An 11165-nucleotide genomic window follows, 5' to 3' on the forward strand; every position below is an offset into this window, starting at 1 on the left:
GGAGGGAATAGCATCGGTAGTAGAGGCAAAGGTTGACCCATACTCGATGCAAAATTCTACATGTATTGGAACATTTGGTCCATCCTCAACCGATTTTCTTCCTCTATCCTCTGGTGCTCGGCTTCTATCCTCTGCTGAATCATATGCTCCATTGTCAGCCGTTGTTCTTCCTCCATGTTCTGCCGCTCGGCTGCCACCCTCTACTGAATCATCTCCTCCATCTTTGCCTCCATCTCTTCCCGTTGCTTCATTTTTGCTTCCACCCGGGCCTATAATATTTCATCCCAATGTTATAATGCAAAGCTAAAGTACGTAACAATCAACGAACGATGAATAAAACAGAAATAACTTGGAGAGCCTCCATCTGGAACTATGTAGTGGTTGGACGTGGGCGTATCGCCGGGCTCGAGCTCATGCTCCTTGCTCGGATCTGGGAGAGAGTGGGAGTAGAGGCCGTGTCGATTGTACTGTCGCCAATCTAGTATCGGCCATGCTTCTTGCCTCCTCCAACCCTCATCACGATTTCACCATCAAGATCCTTGGTGCTCGGATAGAACTCTGGCACATGAACCTACCTTGCCATCGATGTGTACTCAGTGACGCGGCTGTGGATGCTGGGATCGCTGTACGCCTCGGGTGGGTCCTCCGGGTTGAAGTCGATGTTTAATGTTGCCTTGCCCTTTTTGGACAGAACCCATGCCTTGAACTGGGAGCAAGGCTAGCCATCATGTGACGACAACTGCGGCAAAAATGTAAAATGATTAGAAATTATGCAGAATTGGGTGTTAGAATAAAGAAATGAATTCGCGTACCCATTTTTCCCTGTATTCGTCGAGGCTCAGGCTGCCTTGATGGTGTGATGCACCTGGCATCAGCAAACGCCGGTCCTGGCAAGCGTTGTGTGTCTCGACCCACCCGGGCTCCAACCACTTGTCCACCATGTATTCCCAGCACCGGGTATGCCGGCGCACCAGTACGGAGGCACCTACGTCATCAAGTGTATGACATATGAAAAAAATGAAATTAAGCATAATTAATCTCATAAAAAGTAAGTATTAATGTTCTATATTTACCTTCAAGAATTGTTCCCGGGTCAGGTTCATTGTTCTTGCCTCTTCTTTTTTAAGCTTCATCCCTCTGTATTGAGCATAGTAGTCGATGATGGCCTAGACACGTGCCTCATAGTGCATGTCCTTCACAAGCTTCTTGGCAGCTTCTTCAGAGATGGCGGCCGCCTTGGCCTCGTAGCCCTCCTGGCGTCTATAGAAGTCCTGCATATTGATGCGATGTATACAGTCATTACTTCCAGAATGTCTAGTGAATGTGATGTATTGAGCAATGTAGTGCGAGGAATACTTACCCATAGCTCGCCCTTCACCCACTCCACCTTGTTGGGGAATACCCTGCCATCACAATCAGTGGCGTCGTGGGCGGCGACGTAGTGGTCCCACGTGTAGGTCGGCTCCTGCTCTTCGCCGAACTGCACTAAGCTAGGGAAGTGTAGCCTGCACAAAAGGCCAAGGATGCTGTTGACCTTGCGGTTGTGATCACCCCCACTGGCCTGAATCCAACCCCTGCCCAAGTGATTAAGATTAATTATTAGTTTCCATTGTAATTTTCAACATATCAAACGAAAAATTATTGAGAACATCTAAAGTTACTTACTTTTTCAGAGAGGGTCGAATCATCAGGCGTCTCTCAAGAGGTATCGGTCGCCTCGCGAGGGTCAAGGGGCCTCGCAACAAGACCTTGGAAGCAACTACCTCCTCTTGTACCTCCTCGTCACTAGAGGCGTGCGCGGAAGGTACCTCCTCCTCCTTAGACGACGATGAGGAAGCTATAGGCGATGGGGGTCTTGCCCCTTTACCCTTCCCTCGACCCCTGCCTCGACCCCTGCCTCCACCCTGGACCTCTGTCGCCTTCGTACCCTCGACCAGTGCCCCACCCCGGCCTCGACCCCTCCCTCGACCTTTCCCTGAAGCTGTAGCTTCGAATTTTTTGTAAAGCGCCGCGATCTTCCTCGTACCGCCCATCATTGTTCAATCACCAGCAAGTAAAAAGAGTAAACCAATCAGCATAGATAAACATAACATACTTAGAAAGATATGCAAAATAAACTAAACATACTTCAAAAATAACATGGTATGACAAATAATAAATAAATTAGTACGGCTCATACATGTATTAGAAATAATCATCATGATCGGGATTAGCTGGATCATAAGTCTCATCATCACTATCATGGATCGGAGTAGAGCATGGAAACTAACCGCATCTACACATCCTCGGATTGTCCAAAAAATGTGGACAATTCGAAATAGATACGGTTATAGATATGCAAAGATCTGCATATTTCCAACCGTATCTCTTTCGAACGGGCGACGCCTAGCTAGGTTACATGATAACATGATATGGAAATAAGGGTCTTTTATGCCTCACCTTGTTGTCCTGCAAAGTGACGAGTCGAGGACGTTGCAATAGCCTCTCCTGCAATAAAAGGAAATGATAGTGTCAAATCTAAATTTCGACACACCTCCCCTGCACGGGGAGGTTTCCAAAACCTGCAACAAATAAAACGACACGATAGCCGACAACCACATACAATCTTCAACAAATAGCACGATGACCGATAACCACATACACATCTTATACCTGCAAAATGACGGCAAGTTGTGGGGCGGTGGGAGGGCAAGGCGGAACCAGGCGGCAGGGCGGGGCAGGGAACGGCGGCAAAAACCTGTAAGTTGAAGATAATAGAGAGCCAAATGCATCGGGTCAGTAAGTGTATAGCGAGATCATTGAAAGAATGGCAATCATTGGCATGGAAATATGCTCAAGTTAATAGTACAACATCACAGGCATTGGTCAAAATTTATTGTCTTAATAGTGAGATTACATCATCTTAAATTGGCCTCTCAAAATAGCCACATGACTTGAGTGTCTTGTACGTGTACATATACACCACGAGTCAATACAGAACTTGAGTTGGCTCTCATCTCTCTCGTTTCTCCCTCGTTCAGTGAGATGTAAACCGTCCAAAATAATAAATGTGATTACTCAAAAAATTGGTTTGGCTCACCGATACTCAAATCCCTTAGACATACTAAGCATTTTTCTATAACTTAGGCAAGTTCAAAGGAGTTTGACTTAGAAGAAACTAAAATATCTTATATTTTAAAACATCTAATATATATCTTTAGAGCTCACAATTGGCACTCAACAGCTAATATATAATCATTGCAATGCTATGAGCAATAAATTACTATGAGAAAATACAATGCTTCTCAAATCTGGTTCAGCAATTATAACATATATATGCAACAATTTCAACATTTGTTCTTTGCAAAAATCTCTTAAAGACAATACTTGGCATTAAACACATTGCAAATTCATGACAAAATGAGGCCAAATTCATGTCCTAATTATAGGGATGAGAGAAATTCCTACGGCAGGGGGTGGTGCAGGGGGCAGGGGGCCGCCAAGGTGCCAGCCGCTGGGGGGAGGGTGGCGGCGGGCTCTGCACGGGGCGCCGGCAGGATCGCTGGCGGCGGCAGGGGGCGGTGCAGGGGACAGGGGCCGCCGGGGCGCCGGCAGCTAGGGGGAGGGTGGCGGCGGGGTTCCTGGGCAGCGGCGGTCTCCGCACGGGGCGCCGGCCACTTGGGGGAGGGCGGTGACGGCCGGGGCACAAGGCGGCGGCAGTGGCGTGTGTGAGTGCATGAGTGTGGGCGGGCGCGTGTGTGCATGAGTGTCGTGTGCGTCGGGGGAGTGTGGCCGAGTGTCATATGAAAGGTTTGCCGAGTGCCCCCGATCTGGGCACTTAGCAAAGTAAAGATATGCCGAGTGTCCAGATCAGGGGCACTCGGCATTGTTTTTTTATTTTCAAACCGCCCGGTACTGCGTAGTGGGGCCGGATCAATAAATTTGCCGAGTGTCCCTTGTACGACACTCGGTAACTATTCTTTTTGCCGAGTGTCAGGTAGAGAACACTCGACAAAAAAAACTTATATTTCATGTTGCACCGTCCTCCTTCATAGCGTGTTCTACTAAATTTGTTATGATGCATCTTGAAAGTACCTTGTCAAATTCACTCAACAATGCATATTTGATTTTTCTATGAATATTATTCCATTATTTCATGCAGTTATAGCTCAAATCAAATTATATCAATTAAAATTCGATAATTGTAGTTAATAAATTAAAATTATCAAACGGATCCAAAAACTTCCCAAAATTTGACATGAACCAATCTATGTTGTCTATTGCCTATACAAAAAGTTTTGAAGTCAAACCCCAATTCGACCGTCACTTTGACTCCAAATCTTACCAGATCCTTCTCAACTCCTTGATTCTTCTTCGGAGATGCTTCGGTTTGTAAGCGTCGTACGTGACAAATTGTGCGAAACCTTCTCAATTTTTTTCCAGTCTCCATGTATGATATCATGAGATCTTGACAAATCTCATGATTTTCAGACTTCATTTGCTTTTTTTAGAATTTAAAAACCATTCGGCCACACGTTCATGGTCGTGTTTCCTGAATAAAATGTTCGAAAATTCTTTTCATTTCTTGGGTAAGGCCCCAAAATGGACTCAATAACATGAATATGATTTTCCACTCAATTTATTCCATTATTTGAATCACTTGCAGTTCAAATTTGACTTAAAAGAAAAAATTCCTCTAAATGCAATAAATTAATTAAATTTAGCAAATAGATCAAAAAATATACCAAATTTTAACATGTAGTACCACATGTTGTATGTGGAGAGTAGAAAAAGTTTTGAGGGCAGGAGAGGAAAAAAATTATTATTTTACCGAGTGCCAATAAAAAACACTTGGCAACATTATTACTTTACCGAGTGCCTACGCAAAACACTCGGCAAACCTTGTCTTTGCCGAGTGTCTCTAACGGACACTCAACAAAGTTCTAACTGTAGGGCGGCACACCCAATGGCCATCACACGGCCGTCGCACGCCCAACGCACGTGCCTGTACTTTGCCAAGTGTCCGTGTGTTGCCGAGTGTTTCGTTATAGTTTGCCGAGTGTTTTCTTTTAAGCACTCGGCAAAGTTGGGTTTTGCCGAGTGCTATTTGTTTGCCGAGTGTTTCAGTTAAAACACTCGGTAAATAGGATCTTTGCCGAGTGCCCGATGGAATGCACTCGGTAAACCCTCAGGCACTCGGCAATTCTACTGTTTCCGGCAGTGCTGGTTGATGTTGTAGCTAGTGATGCCAGATGTTGCAATGCTTTGTTTTTTATGTTGCAATTTGATCGGAAAATTGTTGGAGAACACGGTCTTGTTGTTCTCCGGTGAGCTCCTCCCAAGGGTCTGTGCAAATGGCTGGACTCATGCTTGGAGGGTCAAATCTGGAGAATGGCAAGACATTTGAATGTTTTCATCTTCAACTGTTGCAATTGATTTCGTGATGTTTCTTCTAGTCATTTAAATGTGGTATTTGCTGATTTGAAATGTTTTAACCACTTATGTCAGCTTTTTGCAATTTGCATAAAGCTTCTTTTCTTAATTTTAGATGTTACATCTATTTTTCTCGACTGTTTCAACAATCATTAGACAATGTTTCATCTGTTTTTCGGAATCTACATGTTGCATACCATATTCCATCTTGTTACACCTATCTAATCGATATGTTTCATGGTTTTGTGTAAGAAATTTTTGGATGTTGCGATTTAGTTTAATTTGAGAAGGATATGCGACATATTTCTGCAATTTTAATGCCCCTATTTAGCTTGGGTAAGCAGCAGATTGGAAGGTGGTGCTTGCTCTAGACCTGGCGATGGATAGTGGGATGTTTCATGCAGCATGGAACAATGTTTCGGTGGGACTTTTTTATAAGCTAGATCCTGAAGTTTTGTCGGACCCAATTGGACACCTGCTCGTGCGTCCGATGCTAGCGCCCGGACCGGAAGTCTAGGCGCTAGCAACGCCCATAAGTTATTCATTTGTGATCGTTTAGGGTCACAAACACACAACACATGCTAGTTTTTTATTTGATGTTAAGGATTAGCACGACTAGATTAATGGATGTATGTTTTGAGTACCAACTTTTTCATTTGATCTTGGATGAATAGAAACTTTATATCAAAATTGTAGAGCTCGACGAGGTCTAATACTTTGCAATTGCACTACTAGAAAAAGTGGATCTACTATAGGTTGGGAACCCCCCTCTAGTACCGGTTGCCCAACCGGTACTGGCAATCCGGTACTAGAGGGGGTCCCTCTAGTACCGGCTGAAATAACCGGTACTAGAGGGTGTCAAAAAATTAAAACCAAAGAAAAATCCCCAACCGGACCGGCCCCCCGATCGGCCCTGCCTGCCTCCCCCCACCCCCGCTTCCCTCGCCGCCGTGGGCCCCGCTGCCACCGGCCCCGCCCGCCTCCCCGGCTCCCCGCCTCCCCTGCCGCCGGTGGCCCCTGCCTCCCCGGCTCCCTTCCCGCCGCCGGCAGCCCCCGCCTCCCCGGCTCCCTCCCTCCCCGCCGGCGACGTCCCCGCCTCCCCAGCCCGCTTGGCCCTCCCCGACGCCGGTGGCCACCGCCTCCCCGCCGCCGGCCCCACCTACGCCGGCCCCCTTCTGGCCGCCTCCGCCGCTGGCTCTGTTGAGGAGAGGAGAGGAGAGAATGAAGGAGAGAAGGAGAGAGGAAGAGCAGATAAGGGGGCGCCACGCCTGTGCTGCTCGATGTGTGCGCCAAAAAATCTAAGTCTTGGTGGGAGCGCGCGGGATGGCCGCTCTAGTACTGGATGGGGGCTCCATCCGGTACTAGAGTGCCATGATTCTTTTGTGTTTACTTTGAAAAGAAGAAGATGGCTTTGATTCTGCATTCAGAGTTTGAACCTACAAGTGTGCCAAGGGGCCATACATTCCTGATTTCCTGTGTGTATTGATGGCTGTTGTTTGCCACTAATACGGACACCGTCGTACTTTCTATTGGATGTGCATGTCCTATTTTTCTGATTCTAATGCTTGTGCATTTATTAAGGATCTAGAAAACAAAATTGACAGGGCTTTCAATTAAAATAATATTAGTAATTAGGAGTAATGTGATCAATTCTCACAATTAATAATAATAATGTATCTGATTTTTTTTTTAAACTCTTATTTGGGAACAGTGGGGTCGAGTACTCTTTTTTAGGTGCATTTAAACTTACTTATGCTATTGGATCAGGGTCGCCGGACACCACCGCAGTATCACTAATTAGCTAGTTCACCACGCTCCAAACCAAAATGGATTGTGCAAATAAAATGGAGCCGGAGGTGCAGTGCCTCGGAATTGTATCTCTTCGGCAAGCCAGGGGACAGGCTCTCAAGATAAGCGTATTCCTTGGTGACGGGGTGCGTTGTAAAAGCCGCTCTTTTCGTCCGGTTCGACCTGTTCTGAATCTATTGCGTGAGATGCTTCCTCTCCTTGCCTCTGAATTATTAAGCCATGTCCAACAACAACAACAATGATAATAATAAGGAACTGAGGTGAGACAGCTATGCATAAACATAATTCAACATATGGACAAACAACACAATATCTAAGAGCTCCTAATGATCAGAGTTTTATATATTTCGCTTTATTTCAACAGTTAAACATAAATCGAATATGATTTGTTGAGTATCTACGAGTTTATATAGCATGTCTAATCTAACTTTTACCGTAAGATTTCCATACACTACACAATACCTTCATGAATTCTTGTTTGCTTTTTGGAATGCCCGATTGTTATATATTATCATTTAGAATATTTTGCAATTATAGTTTAGAACTTTTAGGTATGGTTTCCTAATTAAGCTAACGGATATTAACAGGAGTCGGAGTAGCTTTTAGCTTCATGAAGCGGCGAGTTCAGCCCCTACAACTGCGATGCCGCTGGGGCTACGAGTACTCCAGTGTCAATGACCAGTCGAGGTTGTCTCCGGAGGAACCCACTGCAGACGAGGTCATGGCGCGGTTGAGGTGCATGTCCAAGAACACGGGTGGAATCCCCACCATTGAGCGGGAGTTGCGCAGCCAACCCGCCAAAAGCTGTAAGTACCCGTGGCCGCAGCCCCCGAGTACTCATTTGTATTGCTGTGCTCCTCCTCCTCCCAGATCAGAAGACATTGAAGCTGCTCCTCGCATTCACACGGTAGCGAGCCTAGAGAGTGAAGCCGAGGAGGAGGAGGAAGAAGATGTAGTCGAAACCTCCAGCAGCTCTGATTTTGAAGCTGCAGAGGACTTTGAACTCAAGGCCGGTCATCTGATAAGGCTAGGTCATCCTCTGGATCATTGAAGCACGCAGCTGAAGATGATCTTGAAGCTGTGCTTGCTCCGCCGCCTAGGAAGAAACAGACTGTCACTGCGAAGCGTGCCGTGAGGAAGCCTCGTACTGCAGAAGACAACCCCCAGCGTAATAGCTTATGAGGAAGGGCAAGATCCCGAGGGTCAAGTACTCTGAGTAAGTAAATCCAATACCACCATGTCTACTCAATATGGCATTGGTGGTTTGCAGGTAGTCGAGGATGTGACCGAGGCAGAGAAGGCGACTACTGAGGTCACGCAATAGAAACTGCCGGTCATCGAAGAGGTGATCGAGATCGAAGATGATCCAGAGCCTCTTGTCTCTGAGGTAGACCTTGCTGGTGAGAAAACTACTCGAGGAATAGAGGCGGCGTCAAAGGCTGGCGATGATCACACTGCGACCGAACAAGCCGCGCCAAAGAAGCACAGTCAAGCCACTGCGCCTGACAGGGGAGCATTCTCACAAGCTGAGGAGATCTTCAAAGTAAGTCTTGCTACTCTTTTGAGTACTAATTTCAGCTTGTGATGGACTTGTTGAATGTTTTTGAAAACTTGTCTCGTGTAGGAAATCCTCTAATGTGGAACTTGGAGGGCCGAGACTGAAGCCCGTGACCGATGGCGGTACCACTTGGGCCAGGACGTTGCCCTAGCTTCAACAAGTCCACCGCCAGAAGAACATCCTGCGCCGATAAGTAACCGAGGTGGCATATCTCTCATAGCAGCGTTAATGTAGGATGTAATATCTTTAGTCCTCGGTCATTCACCTGGGACTAAAAACCCCTTTTAGTCCGGGTTGGTAATACCAACTGGGACTAAAAGGTTTCCAAAAAAAAAAGGGCACCGCGCCAGCTCCCCGCCCTCACTGGCCGCTGGAGCCGCGCCCGCGCTAGCTCGGCTGCCCTCTCCGGCCGCCGGGAGCCACGCCCTCTCTGCTCCGCCTGTAGGAAGAAAGGGAGAGGATCAGAGGAGGAGAGAAGATAAGGAAGAAAGAAAAGACAGCTGCGCGAGATAAGGGAGAAAGGGAGAGGTGGAGAGAGGGGGGGGACTAAAAGGGGGCCTTTAGTCCCGGTTGGTAATTCCAACCGGGACTAAAGGGGGCACTAGTAGAAAACAGACCTTATGTCTCGGCACTATTTTCGGACTTACTCCCGGCATTTTTTGAACCCGGGAGTGAAGGAGATTTAATCCCGGCTATACCCTCGAACCGAGAGTAAAGGTCGCTGCCCAATGCTGCTGGCTCGGCAGGCAAACCTTTAGTCCCGGTTAGAGGCTACAACCGGGACTAAAGATCGACATTTAGTCCCGGCTAGAGCCACTAACCGGGACTAAATGTTTAGTCCCGGCTGGAGACTTTAGACGGGAATAAATATTGCTCTCTGTTCCTGGTTATAACCTCTAACCGGGAATAAAGCTTCCGCCAGTAGTCATTAAAATAAACAAATAGCTTTCGTTTATTAGTTTCATTTATATTCTTTTCTTAAGTATACTTTGATTTTTAGAGTCTTTTGTTGAAAAAATAGTTTTAGATTTTAGGGGAAAAATATAATTTTCACACATAAGTTTTTAAGTTTTATTTTACCATATTTCGACGCAAAATTCTAGTGTTTTCAATCTATAATTCACCGTATTTCGTCTCATGCGGCACAAAGAAAAATGTAATAATAAAAATAATTATCAGAAAAACCTAACATCTTGTGTGGGCCCATATTTTGGGGGTAAATGACTGCCAATAAAATTTCAAGCCATTTCGACATAGACGGAGTTGACGTGCTTCACAGAGATGTATAGAACCTTTCGTCGAACCCTATCTATACACCTAAGTTCTCTGGTATTCTGAGTCCATGTGCTTTCTAGTGCCGGATTGGTCTCAAACTTTTTCTCAAGACTACAAATGCCCTGTGTGAAGACACCACCAAGTTCGAGATTTTTCTGAGCTGGTTTGGTGCTTTTTGCACTTTAATTGAATTTCCGTGCGAATTCACCGATTAATTATACGTTGAACTGAGACCACCCCCGAAAAGATCTGGAATGGTGCCAAACTTTGCCAAATGGTCTCTTGTGCCCTAGGAGACAAATATTTGTAGAGGTTGATGCAAAATTATATTGTTTTGAGTATGTAATTCACCGTATTTCATCTCACGCGGCACAAATAAAAATGTAATAATAATTATTATTATCAGAAAAACCTAAGATCTTGTGGGGGGCCATATTTTGGGTGTAAATGACTGCCAAAAAATTTTTAAGCCATTTCAACATATGCGGAGTCGACGTGCTTCACAGAGGTATATAGAACCTTTGGTCGAACCCTATCTATACACCTAGGTTCTCTGGGATTCTGAGGTCCATGTGCTTTCTAGTGCCGGATTGGGCTAAAACTTTTTTCTCAAGACTTCAAATGCCTTATGTATAGCCACCACCAAGTTCAAGATTTTTCTGAGCTGGTTTGGTGCTTTTTGCACTTTAATTGAATTTCCGCGCGAATTCACCGATTAATTATATGTTGAACTGGGTCCACCCCCTAAATGATCCAGAATGGTGCCAAACTTTGCCAAATGGTCTCTTGTGCCCTAGGAGACAAATATTTGTGGAGGTTGATGCAAAATTATATTGTTTTGAATATGTAATTCGCCGTATTTCGTCTCACGTGGCACAAAGAAAAATGTAATAATAAAAATAATTATCAAAAAAATCTAAGATCTTGCGTGGGGCCATATTTTTGGGTGTAAATGACTGCTAAAAAATTTCAAGCCATTTCGACATAGGCGGAGTCGACGTGCTTCACAGAGGTACATAGAACCTTTCGTCGAACCCTATCTATACACCTAGGTTCTCTGGGATTCTGAGGTCCATATGCTTTCTAGTGCCGGATTGGACTGAAACTTTTT

Source organism: Miscanthus floridulus, chromosome 9 (assembly GCF_019320115.1).
Source record: "Miscanthus floridulus cultivar M001 chromosome 9, ASM1932011v1, whole genome shotgun sequence".
NCBI classification, from domain to species: domain Eukaryota; kingdom Viridiplantae; phylum Streptophyta; class Magnoliopsida; order Poales; family Poaceae; genus Miscanthus; species Miscanthus floridulus.